This window comes from Cetorhinus maximus, chromosome 9 (assembly GCF_964194155.1).
Source record: "Cetorhinus maximus chromosome 9, sCetMax3.hap1.1, whole genome shotgun sequence".
NCBI classification, from domain to species: domain Eukaryota; kingdom Metazoa; phylum Chordata; class Chondrichthyes; order Lamniformes; family Cetorhinidae; genus Cetorhinus; species Cetorhinus maximus.
Genome location: NC_135887.1, coordinates 124,255,364 through 124,272,303, shown reverse-complemented (window position 1 = coordinate 124,272,303; position 16,940 = coordinate 124,255,364). Strand labels below are relative to the sequence as shown.

The 16,940-nt window shown below is 43.5% G+C and overlaps 1 long non-coding RNA gene across 1 annotated transcript; it reads right to left on the bottom strand.

Annotated features, from left to right (window-relative positions):
* Positions 1-2,465: 2,465 nt before the first annotated feature.
* On the bottom strand, positions 2,466-14,364 carry LOC144684256 (uncharacterized). The gene is made up of 3 exons (XR_013577466.1): positions 14,259-14,364; positions 9,962-10,016; positions 2,466-2,846 (listed from the first exon to the last, which is right to left on the bottom strand). It is a non-coding gene; the product is annotated as an uncharacterized LOC144684256 (long non-coding RNA).
* Between the last annotated feature and the right edge of the window lie 2,576 nt (positions 14,365-16,940).

Sequence of the window (16,940 nt, the reverse complement as noted above, 5' to 3'; positions counted from 1 at the left end):
AAGAAAAGAACTTGCATTTATCTAGCGCCTTTCATGATTAACTGATGCTCCAAAGCACCTACGGCAAATGAAGTACTTTTGGAGTGTGGTCACCGCTATAATGGTGGAAACACGGTTGCCTATTTGAGCACAGCAAGATCCCTCAAACAGAAGTGCGATCATACTATTCTGCTCTTATGATATTGATTGAAGGATAAATATTGGCCAGAATACTCAGCATAACTCCCCTGCTCTTCCTCTAAGCAATGCCGTCAGATCTTTTATGTCCACCTGAGAGGGCTTAACAGCAGTTCTGACAGTGTTGCACTCCCTCAGCCCTGGGCTGGAACATCAACCTTGATTTTTGTCCTGGAGTGGCACTTGAACCCACAACTTTCGAATGCAAAGTTGTGAGTGCCACCAACAGAGCGCTGTCAACAGCTGATTCCAGGATCTGCCCTGAGCTAGCTAATTTTAGTGGGGGAGGTGGAAGAAGCACAATAATTGGACTCAAAGTCAAGACGTTGCCTGACTGCAAGCCAATATGTAACCCTGGGTTGATGGGGGAACAGGACTTGCTGTGAGTTAAGACATATCAGCAGAGTTCTGGCTGACCTGAAGTTTACAGAGGTAGGATGTGAGAGACCAGCCAGAGTGCATTGGAATAGTTGAGTCTAGAGGTAATGAAGGCATTAATGAGAGACTCAGCAGAAAAAATATTAAAGAAACATCTAGATCACGCTAATCAGACCGGGTCTCTTGATGGAGAGAGGGAAGGGGGTGGATATTGCTCCTGTTATCCACTGACTCTGCTGACTAGTGCACAGGTGAGGACTGGATTAAACTGGCTCAGGTAAAGGGCTAAATTTTCAGCGAGTCAGGGTGACTGGGGAGCCCATTAAAAATGATGGGTGGGTTCCGATTCTGGGATTCCGGACCCCATTCCCAAGCTGTTGAATTTTTGGGCGTGCGGGCAGGATCCTTCCACAAGCCCATACACAGCACTCCCTACCTGGCTGGCTCCATTGCGGAGGTAGGCATGTCCCACTCCTCCGCAATTTTCATGGAGTTGGGCCAGGTTTTTAAAGAGACATGATTCACAGCCCGTCAGGGGAGTCGTGAACTCTAGTGTGCCTCATGAGACCTTTAAAAGGTGCGTTCAAAAGGTCCTCCTCAATCCTTCTATGCCAAACTATGACACTTCCAGACCATTGACCCATGATACACTGTGTAGAACTGATGAACCCTATAATAATAGAAGGGTGTATAAAAACAAAAAGCTTTCAAAAAATTTAATTCATTCATTGCTTTCCACTATGTTGAAAAAAAGTCATTTCACTACAAGGCAATAAAAGTATCAATCATTCAGGCCATTTAAAGCATCAATAACAGAATCACAAGAAACCACTTAAGCTTGTGTAAATAAACATTGCAAAATTGACAGCAGAGATCAGAGAGCCAGAGCTATCAACCAAGCATACATAATGAGGCTTTGCTGTGAGCCCAGACATCTGTTACTCTTGTTGAAACAGTGGCACCTGAGGGAAAACATTGTTTGATGGACAGCTACTGTCACTATAGAGTTCATTGGTTCTATACAGTCAGTGGGTCAGTGGGCATGGAAGTGCCATTGCTTGTCATACAGAGCATGAGGGGCCATTGGGAGTATGAGGAGTGCTATTGCATGGCATGGAGGGCATGAGGGTCCATGGAGGGGAGTGTGGGGGGCATGAGGTGCATGGATGGAACATGGAGAGTGTGCGGGGAGCGAGGCAGTGTGAGGGCTGATGGCTGGAGGGCCATGGTGTTTTTATTTTAACTGGGATGAAGTCCCACAGTGGGCCTTTTAAACAGCCCTGCCTTGGCATCTGGCTGCCCCTGTGGGCGCTTCTGGGCTTTCTCCCAGGTCGGCTAGCCCGACTCCAGCCCGTATCCACCCTCTCCCACCCCCGGCAATGAAGATCCCACCTTTGAGTGCATTCTCTCCCAAGGCGGGCGGGCTGAGACAGGAATTTTCCTGACTCCCACTACTGCCTTGAGGATAAAAATTCAGGCCAAAGTCTCCAGTGCTTAAATAACCAACCTGGACTCATTGGGTGAAACCATTATAGGCCCTGCCCAATTTGGCTATCCGAAGATAATCTCAAAGTTCGGAACTTTCTCCTTTTTGCTCAGGTTTCCTTACATTATCCACCCTTCAGCACTGCAGTATGCTATGGTTTAAAGAGAACATACTGTAGAAGTGCAGTAAAGTAAGTTGCTGACAACAGTAACTATGTTATGTTGGAATGTATGGCTGCACCTCTCTTTTCTAAGCATACCAGTTGGTACAGTGGGTCTACTGTTTTGCATATCAGGTAGCGACATATCAAGTTTTTAAAAATACTTGACATTCTTTCCTACAGCCTGGTTACCTTTTGCAGTCATGCTCCAGTCCTCTAGTTCAAATATAAGGTATTGGTGACAGATTAATATTATTTATCAGCTTTAAGTGCGCCAAGACCTGAGTAATTGAGTAGCATACCAAGATGTATAATAGCAGCAGAAATCCCATCTGGAAGCAATTGTGTGACATAAACCAGCAAAGGAAGTTAACACTAAACAAAATCATGGGGTCATGGGTGTGCTGAAAGGCCCTTTCCCAGTTTGTTCACTTTAGCTGCTTTTATCTTGGGATTACTGGGGTGCGAGGCCCACCGGTGCCCATTGCAATGGGTCTCATGCGGCTCGCATTTGTTGGCAAAGCAATTCACGAATGCCGGTGACAGGAAAAAAATACCATCAGGTCTTCCTGGCTGTTAGCCTTAGCAAATCTGGCAAGTTTCCTTTGTGTTTGCTACTCACTTCAGAGATCCATGTGTCGGTGCCTGAAACACAAATAAGAGAAAGATGAAGACGTGCATTTATATGGCACTAATGTTTTGAGTCATATATGACTCCTCTCCAGCACTGAAAGGAGGTAGAAATATGATGGGTTTTATATTGTTTAAAGGGGAAGGAGAAGGGAGTGAAAAGAAAGGTCTGGGATAGGTTAAAGAGTGGGAAAGCTTAAATACTAAGATAGCATGGAACAAAAGGCAAAGAGAGTGGTAATGGTTGTAGTAAAGAAACAAAGCGTTGGTCCAGGGTAAGTGTTCATGACAGAATAATGGACAGCTCTGTCTGAAAGTAAAAACGTAAAAACAAGATACAGACTAGCCCTTGGCAAAATAAAAAATCAAAATGGAGGATCGAGCTCATGGTCTGAAGTTATTGAACTCAATGCTGAGCCCAAAAGGCTGTAAAGGGCCTAATCGGAGAATGAGGTGCTGTTTCTCCAGCTTGCATCGAGCTTCACTGAAACATTGCAGCAGGTCGAGGACAGAAATGTGAGCGTAAGAGCAAGGTGGTGAATTAAAATTGCAAGCAACCAGAAGATTGGGATCCTGCCTGCAGACTGAGTGGAGGTTGTTCCACAAAATGGTCACCCGGTCTGCATTTGGTCTCCCGAGTGTAGAGGAGGCCACATTGTAAGCAGCAACAGCAGTACACTAAATTGAAAAAAATACAAGGGAGTCACTGCTTCACCTGGAAGGAGTGTTTGGGACCTTGGATAGTGAGGAGAGAGGAGGTAAAAGGACAGGTGTTACACCTCCTGCAGTTGCATGGGAAGATGCTATGGGAAGGGGATGAGGTGTTGGGGCTGATAGAAGAGTGGACCATGGTGTCACAGAGGGAATGGTCCTTTGGGAGTGCTGACAGGGCAGGGGAGGGGATGATATGTGTTGGGGGTGGCATCACACTGGAGATGGCAGAAATGGCGGAGGATGATCCTTTGAATACGGAGGCTCTTGGGATGGAAAGTGAAGATAAGGGGAACCTTATTGTTGTCCTGGAAAGGAGGGAAGGGGTGAAAGCGGAAGTGCAGGAAATGGGCCCAACATATTTGAGGGCACTGTCGAGCACAGCAGGGGGCAATCTTCGAGTGAGGAAAAAGGAAGACATGTCAGAAGTGCCGTGTGGAATGTAGCATCATCAGAACAGATGCGATGGAAACGAAGAAACTGGGAGAACGGAATAGAGTCCTGACAGGAAGTAGCTTTTCAGGAAGTGTCATCGAGGTAGCTGTGGGAGTCGTTGGGATTATAGTGAATATTAATAGAGAGCCTATCTCTAGAAATGGAGACAGAGAAGTCAAGAAAGGGAGGTATTGGAGATGGACCATATGAAGGTAAGAGAAGGGTGGAAATTGGAAGCAAAGTTGATGAAGTATTCCTGTTCCAGGTGAGAGCAGTCATCGATGTACCGGAAAAAGAGTTGAGGGAGGGAGCCGAGTAAGACTAGAACAAGGAGTGTTCCACATGCCCCAGAGAAAGACAGGCAGAACTAGAGCCCATGCAGGTACCCATATCAACACCTTTTATTTGGAGGAAGTGAGACAAGTTAAAGGAGAAATTGTTCAATGAGAGAACAAGTTCAGCCAGGCAGAGGGGGGTGGTGGTGGATGGGGACTGTTTGGGCCTCTGTTCAAGGAAGAAGCTGAGAGCCCTCAGACCCTCCTGGTGTGGGATGGAGGTGTAGAAAGATGGGATGTCCATAGTGAAGAGGAAGCGGTTTGGGCCAGGATACTGGAAATTGTTGAAATGACATAGGGCGTCAGAAAAATCATGAATGCGGGTCAGGAGAGCCAAATAGAGTCAAGGTGGGAAGAAATAAGTTCAGTGGGGCAGGAGCATGCTGAAACGATGGAACACCTCCACTCAGTCCACAAGCACGATCCCGACATGGGATGATACCCCTTTAAACTATTTTTGCCTCCCTTCAGTTCCGAAGGAGTCATATTAGATTCAAAATGTTAACTCTGTTTCTCTCTGGATTCTTCCAGACCTGCCGAAGTTTTCCAGCATTATCTGTTTCTAATTTTAGATTTCTAGCACCTAACCTGGAGTAATTTGCTTTCATTTATATACCGCCTTTCACAATCACTAAGTATCTCAAAGTGCTTTACGGTCAGTGAAATACCTTTGAAGTGCAGTCACTGTTGTAATGTAGGAAATGTTGCAGTCAGATTGCGCACAGCAAGATCCCACTTTTTGATAATGACCAGATAATCTGTTTTGTAGTGATGTTGATCGAAGAATAAACATTGATCAAGAAACTGGAGTAATACCCCTGCTCTTTTTTGAAATAATGCAATGGGATCTTTTACATTCACCTGAGAGATCAAGCAAGCCCTTGGTTTAATGCCTCATCCCAAAGACAGTACCTCTGACAGTGCAGCACTCCCTCAGTCCTGCATTGGAGTGTCACCTGTGACTTTTGCATTCAAGTCCTGGAGTGGGTCTTGAACCCAGAGGCAAGAGTGCTACCAATTGAACGATGGCTGACACCTAAATGCAATGCATGCACAAGAAGGAAAGTTGTGGCTCTTTCCTTGAGAAAAGAGCAGACTGAGGGGTGACCTGATAGAGGTCTTTAAGATTATGAAAGGATTTGACAGGGTAGATGTAGGGAAGGTGTTTCTACTCGTGAGAGAGACCAAATCTAGGGGTTATCATTATAAAGACAGAGAATAATAGAAATACTCAGCAGGTCAGGCAACATCTGTGGAGAGAGAAAAGCAAGAGTTAACATTTCAGGTTATTGAACTTTTGGCAACACTGGCAAAAATTAGAGACATACCAGGCAAGGAAAGTGGGGAGGGAGGAGGGAAGAACAAAACAGAAGCTATGTAATAGGGTGTGAGGCAGGAGTGATTAAATAATATAAGTGATAATTGGGCAAACCAAAAGAGGGTTGGTAATGGAACAGGTAAAGAAACAAAAGATGGGTCTAGTCAAGCCTAGCCACTAACATAACTATTAAAGCACTGCTCCTATTTTTTTTGGACAGCAAGTGCTGCCAATGATTCTGTTGATGCCATTTACAGCTCCTTCAGACACATCTTATGTTTTGAAGAAACTTATATGCCTGGAGAGTGGTTAAAATGTGGAACTTATTGCCACAAGGAGCAACTGAGGTGAATAATATAGGTACATTCAAATGGGAGCCAGATAAACACAGGAGGGTAAAAGGTTATGCTGATAGAGTTAGATGAAGAAGAGTGGGGGGAGGCTCATGTGGATCATGCACCAATTGGGCTGAATGCCCTGCTTCTGTGTTGTACATTTGATGGAATTCTACGTAACAAGGAACTGTATTCACATGGCACCTTATGACATCCACAGGAAAAGTCAAAGCACTTCTCATCAAATTGATTGCTTCCGCTGTGTTGCTGTTTTTATTGTAGGGGCAAACATGACAAGTAATTACATACAGCAAGGCCATTCACATGACAAGTGAGATGAATGTTGGCTGAAGGAAGAACATTGTCCAGGACACTGGAAAAACACATCCCTCTTTGAATTGTACCACAGGATCTTTTATGGCCACCTGAACAGACATGCTTCATCTAAAAAGATGGGAGCTCTGCCAAAGCAGCACTTATTCAGTGCGGCAGCTGTGGTCAGAATTCACGTGACCAGTTCTTTTGAGATCTCAAAGTGCAAGCTGCAGTCCCTAATATTGTTTAGGGGATGCTTGATTTTTTAATGCTTTGCTACCCACGGGTGCATCTTCACATTTTAAAATTACTGACTCACTCTTCATGTTGACGTTTCAACAGCTGGGTAAAAATTCTGAATGAGAAAAAGCTATTCATACAGCTGTGTATCCGGTAGTTTTTACTCCGAATTACAGCCAACCCAACAAATGCATGGAAATTAATGAAAAATTTTAATTATCTCTCATAATTTATATTATTGGGAAAACTGTCTTTTGATATCTCATCGTTCCTGAATGCACCTGAATAGTTTTTACAAAATGTATTTAAGACCATGATGCAATTGTAATGATTATGATTGATTTACGTTTATACGAATTAAACATGTAGAGATAAAGTTGGTCTTGACTCATAGAAGTTAGCAACAACAACAACTTAAATTTATATAGCGTCTGTAACATAATGAAACGACCCAAGGTGCTTCATGCGAGCATTATAAAATAAAGTTTGATACCGAGCCACATAAGGAGGTACTAGATCAGATACTAAAAGCTTGGTCAAAGAGGTAGGTTTTGAGAAATGCCTTAAAGAGGGAAAGTGAGGTGGAGAGGTAGTGGGAGGGAATTCCAGAGCTTGGGGCCTGGACAACGGAAGGCATGGCTGCCACTGGTGGAACAATTACACTTGACAACGCACAAGGGGCCAGAATTAAAGGAACGCAGATTTCTCGGAGGGCTGTGGGGCTAGGGGAGATCACAGAGATAGGGAGGCATAAGGCCATGGAGTGATTTGAAAACAAGGATGAGAATTTAAAAGTCAAGATGTTGCTTGACCGGGAGCCAGTGTGGGTCAATGAGCACAGGGGTGATATGGGAATGGAACTTGCAGCAAGTTAAGACATGATGAGCAGAGTTCTGGATGACCTCAAGTTTACGGAAGTTAGAATGTGGGAGACCAGCCAGGAGCGCTTTGGAAAAGTTGATTCTAGAGGTAATGAAGGCCTGAAGGAGATTTCCAGCAGCAAACATATTAAAGAAACATCCAGATCTTGATAATCAGACCTGGCCTCATTAATCATATCAATAGTGAAATGTTTCACAGAGTGTTGTTTCTTTTAAGCACTTTGCTGAGAACTACGAAGAGGAGTAAAAATAACTTAACTATAACCAATTCTGGATGAGTGAGTTGGCTTCGGCACAAATATTCCATGTCTGAGCTGACACAAGTTGAACGTGAAGCCAGAAAATGAGCAGTATCTAAAGAAGAACAGCTGATCCTGGCTGCAGCAGGCTGCTATATCTTTATCCGTGTCCTTAATATCCCCATTGACTGTTGGCTCATGTTGCATCCTCTTAACTGACAGCTCATAAGAGAACATGGAATGAGAAAAGAGAGCTCAGCCCATGTATCATGCTCGTCCAAAGCACTGTCATGGATGCTACAAAATTTATTCAATCTCTTAAGAGAGACAAATAACGTGAGTAACGTGTCCAAGCAGGAAAAATCTTGGCATTGGTATGTTCCCTCTGGCACCACACGGTCTCATTCAAAACCTTCTTCCACACCCTCTGCCTATCTGATTGATTATTACCCCAGACCAAGTCTGGCTATCACCCTTTCAGAGCAACTTTTGACACCGTTTTAAAAAGAACCCTTGTATTTATGTAGCACCTTATTATGTCAAAGCATCTCAAAGTGTTTCACACAACAGTGATCATAAGCAAACTTGGCAGCTCTCCTGTTTCGAGGAGACTGGCTGAGGCAGCAATGTTGGCCAGGAAGAATTCATCAGATGGGGCCATGGGGTCTTTAACACCCATTTCCACCAGCAGAACAGGCTGGGGGCATATCAATGTCTCATTGGGAGGGATAGGACCCTCAACTTTCCTTTGGCACTCAATATTTATGAATCACTACAACAACAATAATTTGCATTTCTAGTGGCTTTAAAGCTGAAAAATGTTCCAAGGTCCATTGCCAAGGCAAAAATGGGTGGTGAGACACTGGAGAAGCTAATTTGGGAAGGTGGGGAGTGGTAACTAAAAATTTTTACACAGAATTACATAGAATGAACAACACAGAAAGAGGCCATTCGGCCCACCTGAACTATGCTGCCATTTATGCTCCTCACAAATCTCCTTCCATCCTACGTCATCTAACCTTAACACCATAACCTTCGATCCTCCCTCCCTCATGTGTTCATTTAGCTTCCTATTAAATGCATCTATGCTATTCGCCTCAATACTTGTGGTAGCGAGTTCCACATAACCATTCTCTGGGTAAAGAAATTTCTCCTAAATTACCTATTAGACTTGTTATTGATTATTGTATATTTATGGTCCTTCATCTTCACCTCCCACGCAAATGGAAACATCTTTTCTGAGTCTATCCCATCAAATCCTTTCCTACTCTTAAAGGCCTCTATCAGGAGATTCTTTTTATAGGAGAGCCTTAAAGGAAGATAGAGAGTTAGGGAAGTGAAGGAAATTAATACGGGAACTCCAGAGTATGTGACCTAGATAGCGGACAACCTAGTCACCAATGTTGTACGAATGGGTGGAGGGAATTCATAAATGGCCAGACTCAGGTGAACTGAGAATTTATGCGGGAAAGTGGGTAGGATGGGGGATGCGGGGGGTTAGAATTTAATGATTCCAACATCCTTATGAGGTCAGGTAATGAGGATGGACCTTAAGTGAGGTTATATAGCAGTATCTGAGCACAATCAATTTGATTGGTGTAGAGATGGTGCATAATGCTATAAAAGTGTAGCTGTGTTAAGACTGCGTTCCACACCATTTCATTCCTGATACAACTAACTCCTATGACATTGTTTTTGTCAAACATTGCATCCTGGTGTGCCTTTGTGCACTGTTAATGTGCCACTGGAAAAAACAAATATTGGTCAACCATAACCAGTAAAGTATAAATCCCCGGTTCCAAGACCTTATATATCATACAATGTGTATTATCCTAACCACACCTCTTTCCTGTGGTTCAATGTGTAGCTTGCTTGCTTTCTCAGTCTGAAGGTTGTGGGTTTAAGGCTCATTCCAGAGGACTTCAGCAGGCTGAGACCTCCGTGCAATACTGAGGGAGTACTGCATAATTGTTGGTGGATGAGGCCAAGGTGTCTTCCCTCTTTTAAAAGGTCCCACTGCACTATTCGAAGAAGAGCTTAGGAGCTTTCAGGATGTTTTGGCCAATATTTTTCCCTCAACCAACATTAGTAAAAATAGGTTATCCTGTCATTATCACACCGCTGTTTGTGGGGCCTTGCTATACCCAGATTGTCTGCTGTATTTTCTATATTGTAACATTGACTTCATTTCCAAAAGTACCTCATTGACTGTAAAATGTTTTGCAATGTTCCCTAGTTGTGAAAGGCGCTATATAGACAGTTATGGATGGGGAGAGGTGGTGGGATAATTCTTTTCATCTTTTATCAAGGAGTGTTTTTACCTTTTTTTAGTGCTGTAATGTTAAAGGAGAGATACAAAGAGGCTTTCTTGTAAGTCTAAAATCAAAAGAAAGTTATTGTCACAACACCTGAAATGTAAACACAATAAAACACCCACTCCCCAAAAATGCAGACACATACACACAAGAAAAGATGATTTCTAGAGATGCAACATGCACTTAGATTACTAACAGAGTAACAAGAAACAAGTCACTTATTTTTTAACCACTCTTTTAAAATTGAGGTTGAAAATGGGACAGGCCTGAAGAGTTCGCTCTGCATTCTTTGAAGACAAATGGAGATTGGAAGCTTCTGGCTTTTCCAGATGAAATTGTGGCCAAGCTCCTGTAGTGAAAGAAAATATAATCTTTCAGGTAAAGTGAATTACACTCCTTTTTGCTGCCTGACATCACTGCCTTTCAGAGGCAGTGTTCTTTTCTCCTTTGCTGGGTGTGACCCCTCTGTGCTACTGGTCCCAAATTGCCCAGCTGGGCTTCCCTGTGGTGTATTAAGGTGTTGAACCCCCTGTCCAGCTAGTATACATCATGTAATGGCAGTATCATTACCATTGTCCACATAATTTGTTAGAATCAATGTGAAAAAAGCACAGTGAGGGGGGTGGGGTGGGAGGGGGTTTGTGGGTATGATTGACACCCCATCGTCATTCCAATATGAGCATCCTCAGTGAATGGCTTTACTTGAAGTCGCAGCATACTGCGTTGACAGCTCCAGTAGCCATTGTCCTTTAAACCTCTTCCTTTGAAATGGTGAGAGTTAGTCAATTTGCACTTGGTGGATTCATTTGCATTTTTAAGTAACTTCTCAGACATAAACCTGAATTTTCACTCTCAGGCTGGGAGAACAGAGTTGGGATCATTCCTGGCTCCGCAAACCTTACCTGGGAGAACATGCTCCAGGAGTTCGGATTTTTGTTCTGCTGGGAGGGGGAGGGGGTGGGGATGTGGGGAGGGTGCGGGAGAAAATGGGAGTCGTGGCTCTCGGGAGGTGCAAAGGCAGGCTGAGTGAAAGGCATGCCTTGGTGTTCCAATTCTTGGCCGAAGCTATGAAAAAAAGGAATGAAACAAAACAAGCCCTCCAGCCCTCACCCCTCACACACCCTCACACTTCCCATGCCCAATCCATACCAACCCATGCCACCTCTTGCCCCTCCACCACCCCCACTGGCCCCTCATACTCTCCATGCCAACCTATGCCTCTCTATGCACCCCATGCCTCCTCCATACCCTGAATGCCAACCCATTCCCCCCTACTCACCCACATAGGAATTTATGGGCCCTATGCCAACTTATTGCCAACTCATGCTGACCCATGCCACCACCTTTTTCCCTTACACCCTCCATGTCAACTCACCCATTATCTACCATAGGCAGACCTCAGGACCCATGCTGAGATTAGATAAAGTTCTTAAGGGTCTAATGATGAATTCACTATTTTTAAAAAAACACTCTCATTGATAAAAACCCATTCACTACATTTAAATTCCTTTAATCCCTTATAAAAACAAGCATTTATATTCATAGTCCCACTTCAAAGGCTTTATAAGCAATTGGAGCTGTCAATCAAACTATAATGATGGGCAACCCACTGTAATAATGATTGGCTGTGAAATCAGTCATGCAGTACTAATCCTATAGTGGTAGCCCTCAGGCTTATCTCAACAGAGTGAAATAGCAAGCGCTGATTTTTTAAAACACTGCAGACAGTTTTCTTTTAAATATTTAAAGGGCGGGAGATTTTATCCTTTGACAGCTTGACAGCTCCCTCTGACAGCTCCACTTGACAGTTCTTTTAACAGTTCTCTCGACAGCTGTCTTTGCTGTTCCAATGAGCATTTATACTTTTTATGCACATTCATGTCTACTCTTAACAATCCTTGAGGGCACCTGACCTTTCGCAAAGGGCACCTGACCTCTTCCAAAGGTGTTCCAGGATCTTATCCAAAAAGGTACCTTATCTTTCCAAAAGAGTATCCTACCTCTCAAACGAGCCCCAGCAAGTTTAGACCTTCTCCTACCAGGTCAAAAGTGCACGTGCTGTTTTTTGGATATCTCTCTAGCGAAAATGAGATCTGATTGAGGCAGCTGCACTTTACCATGTGCAGTTGCCTCTGTGAACCATGGATGTAGAACCCACCCCTTTCCTCCCCCCCGCTGCGAAAATGGTGGGGGCTACGTTCGGGGGCGGGACTTCCCGATTCAGGTCTGCACAGCCTCTCCATCTGCGTGAAAATTCAGCCATCTTGTCTCTGTCTGTCCAGTAACCACAAACAGCAGTCACCTGACTTTCTGGAATCCATTTTGTGAGGGTACAGTATCCATTATTCCATTTTGCTTTTTTCTGTAAGTACAGTGCCCACTGCCCAATTATTTTTACAGGCATGATGGGATTTTCACAAATAGCCTCAAGAATCCAGTACGCTTTAACTGTAGCTTCTAACAGGTGACTCTCACAATGCCAGCTGCAATCTGAAGGTAAATGTTTCGGGCTTCATCATGGTTAGTAACTAGAAAGGTCCAGTAAAGAGGATTCTTACAAGCCACCAGCCTTAGTAAGTCCGAGCGACTTTATTCTTAGCTTGCACACCTGCAGGCGAAGGTGATAGCATGGGTCTTAGAGCGGCATAAAAACAACTTTTGTTTTTCAAATTTCTCGCTATTCATGGGTGTATTTCCAATGGCTTTTCTTGAAGGTTTTTTATAATAACGCGAGCTTAATAAATTTGTTTCAGAGTTGTGCTTGCTAAGTGAGAGGCACAAACTTTGCCCAAGGCATTAATTTGTCAATAAGAAAAAAATTTATGAATAACCTTTTCTCACCAGCGTTGTCATTTCTACGGCAAGCAGCACAAAAAAGAGTTTTTAAATGAATGCTGTCTTTATATTTCTGAAACGTTGAGCTCTCAGCGTTGGGTGTGCACCTTCACCATTTGAATATGATCACGATGCAATCAGATTCCACTCCAAGCTTGCTGTGTAGTGGAATACTGAGATGGGGACCTGCAAAGGGATTCATATTCAACAGTGGAGCTGCCTGACATGAGATCGCAGGCACTTGCTAAATAAACGGCTCGCAATTTTAATCTTTAAATGAACATTTTAGCATTTGTGTTTTGCTGAGAACAGGAATTCTTGCGAAGGAAGAGGAACTTTCAACCCTGTCCCTGGTAAGGTAACCTGGTGGAAATCAGCTGGATGAACATTGGATGGGTTCCATAATGATCAGTTCTGTGGCAGCCTTATTGTCTAGGTGACCAGGTTGAACTCTGACCCCCGAAGACATGTGCCGCCACATTTAACATTTCCAAAATGACAGATGCATGCAGGGAAGATTAGGAAAGACGTGATTTTATACATCACCTTTCGCAACCCTAGGATGTCCCAAAGCATTTATATTGACTACTTTTGAAATGTAGCCACTGTTGAAATATAGGAAATATAGAGCAACCAATTTGCACACAGAATGTCCCACAAACAGCAGTGAAATAAATGACTAGATAATCTTTAGTGACGATGTTGATTGAAGGATAAAGATTGACCAGGACATCGGAGCGAACCTCTCTGCTCTTCTTTGAAATACTGCAAAGGGGTCTTGTACGCCCACCTGAGACCAGATAGGGCTTGGTTTAATGTCCCATCTGAAAGATGCCAACTCCGATAGCACTCCCCCAAAGAGATTTATTTTTGCCTATTTCTTTGATCCTAATGACCTGACCGCGATGAAAGATTTTTCTCGGCACTTAACCTCAGGCTACAGAGACCATTTTTCTCACGCTGGGCATTTGAATAGAAGTAGGCCATGGTACACACAACTCTGTCTTAACAGCTAAGCATCACAACCGTGTTTCAGGCCCCTGATTATCAATGAGCGCTGCCATTTGTGATCAGCTGGTAATGTTACCACACTTATGCTGCCTGCCATCATCCTGTCCAGAAGAATAACAGGGAGGCTGGCAAAAATAGAGATAATTTCTGATTCAGTGAGCAAAAGAAAAGTTCTAATCACAAAAAGTAGTAGCACTGCTAACTTTAACATATTGCAAAAGAAAGCCTCTAATGATAGGATTGTATGTATATATGATTCTGTGATTACATTTGTCTAACTGTCTGCAGGGTTTGGTGAACATGAATCTAGGTTGGTTATACTGCTTAATCTTTTCTGACCTGATCCTCATTTTGATGAGGTTAGAGGTTCTGTATGTAAAACAGTATAGCCATTCTTGAGTAACAAATACAGATGTTTTATACCTGGAGTGGACCATGTTCTAACTCCAATACTTACCTTAATTGGCAGTCAGAGATTGGGAGTTCGGAGGCCTGGAACTATAGTTCCTGGAGGGGCTTGAGACTTCTATACATGCGCCAGCCAGAGGATGGCTATACATGTGCAGTCCATTGATTTCACCATCTTTAGGTTGGGAGCCAGCCCTGTTCACGGAAGAAAACGAAGACAAGAAGTGAAATGGTGCGAAATTGGAGGTCAGGTGACCTGAACTGAAGTGTTGTTTGAGAGAAGCTGCACCAGGGAGCAGGACACGGGGAGGGGGACAGGGAGAAGGTCCCAAATCAAGAAGGCAGTCCCAAACCAGGGAGTGGGATAGAAAGGGGCCTCAGAAGAAACTCCCAGACAGGGTCAATGAGAGGGATCAGAGATAGATCCCATTGAGTCAGTATAAACAAGAGGAGCAGATAAAAAGGTTCCAAGCTGAAAAAAAAAGCTGCGGGGAGCAGACTTGAAGTGAAGTAGGATTCAGAGAAGCCCTGAAGACCTGAGAAGTCAGCCAAAGGTTGGTTACTCCATGCTGCGGACCATAAGGGCAAAGGTATCCTTTCGGAGCAGTGGTGTCCTGCTTAGCACAGCTGAAGATCTGAAAATGATACTTGGAAGGTGAAGCATGGGTGTACTCGGAGATCTAAGGGAAAAGAATCTCGGGAAGCGAAATTGAAACCCTGGAATGGATTCTTGTTGAAGTTGTCCGAGTGGGAGCGATTTTTGGAGAGAATTCCAAGGCGAGTTCTTCAAACTTGGAGATAGGGAGCCCTTGTGAGACTGGTTGGCACATGGTGTGACAAGCATCTGGGTGGGTTGTTGAGAAATCCATGGAATCTGCTTTGGTCACATTTGTCATTTACTTTGTAGTGTGGTGTGTCTGACCATGGTTCGCCAATTGGTTTATATGTACTGCATACGTACCCTGAATATTAGAGCATAAGATAGATATGGTAAATTGTTTTATCTTTCCGAATTTGCCTGTCTGTAAAGGTATAGCTGGGGCGAATATTTGAATCATTTTCTTGGGTTTGTATTGAGACCTTTCCAACCCTTTTGTCTGGTATAATATAGTTAATTTTTCTTGTTTAAAACATGTTTTATTCTTTGTGTTAAAAGTTCATCAGCAGACTCCTGTGAATTTGGTCAGTAACTTAACTCCACAGTTTCAAAAAAAAAAATGAGGATCTATCAAGCCAGGTTTCACTATGGGACCTGACTTGTCCAGTAGTAACATCAGCTGGGATCATAACAGAATTAATGTTACTTTGCAGTTTCTTTGTGATTTTCTGTTAATTGTTGTAACCTGATACGTGGGATGTTTTTTAACATGTGCAATAATATTATAGTCACAATTTTATCATCATCTGATATCTGTATCTCAAACTTTAAACTAAAAACAGCAGTGCGTCCATATAGTTGTGCTGTTATTTTTTAATTCACTCACAGGTGAGTTTTTTTTTTAAATTTGCTAATGGGATGTGGGTGTCACCATTAATGGCCAGTGTTAATTGCTCATCACCAATTGCCCTCATTCAGAGGGTAGTTAGGAGTCAACTGCATTGCTGTGGGTTTGGAGTCATGTGTAGGCCAGACCAGGTAAATACAGCAGATTTCCTCCCCTAAAGGACATTAATTAACTGGCTGGGTTTTACCAACAATCGGTATTAGTTTCATGGTCATCACCAGAACTCTGGCTTCACCATCTGCCATGGTGGGATCTGAACCCTGGGTCTACTGAAATACCAGGTTGGTGACAATACCACTACGCCAACGCCACAGGGAAGATTCCTTTCCTTAAATGACATTAGTGAACCAAACGGCTTTTTACAACAATCCAGTTAGTTACAGTCGCTAGCACTGATATTTTTATGTCAAATATATTTATTTAATAGGAACATGGGACTTAGGAGCAAGAGTAGGCCATTCAGCCCTTTGAGCCTGCTCCACCATTCAATAATACCATGGCTGAGTTGGCTGTGGTCTCAACTCCACTTTCCTGTCTGGCCCCCTTGACTCCCATGTCTATCAAAAATCTATCTCACTCAGCCTTGAATCAATTCAATCACTTAGCATCCATTGTTTTCTGGGGAAGAGAATTCCACTGACTAACAATGGCCTGAGAGAAAAAAATTCTCCTCATCTTGTCTCAAAAGGGGGATCTCTTTTTCTTAAACTTGATCCCCTAGAGTGAATCCCCCTCACAAGAGGAAACATCCCCCCCAGTATCGACCCAATGACGTTCGCTTAGGATCTTATATGCTTCAATCAGGTCAAACATGGATAAAAGAGCTGAACTCCAGAGGAGAGGTGAGAGTGACCCCCCCTTGACATCAAGGCAGCATTTGACTGAGTGTGGCATCAAGGAGCCCTAGCAAAACTGGAGTCATTGAGAATCAGGGGGAAAGCTCTCCACTGGTTGAAGTCATACCTAGTACAAGGGAAGATGGCTGATGTTGTTGTAGGTCAATCATCTCAGTTCCAGGACATCACTGCAGGAGTTCCTTAGGGTAACTTCCTAGGCCCAACCATCATCGGCTGCTTCATCAGTGACCTTCGTTACATCATACGGTCAGAAGTAGGGATGTTCGCTGATGATTGCACAATGTTCAGCACCATTCACAATTCCTCAGATACTGAAGCAGTCCATGTCCAAATGCAGCTAGACCTGGACAATATCCAGGCTTGGGCTGA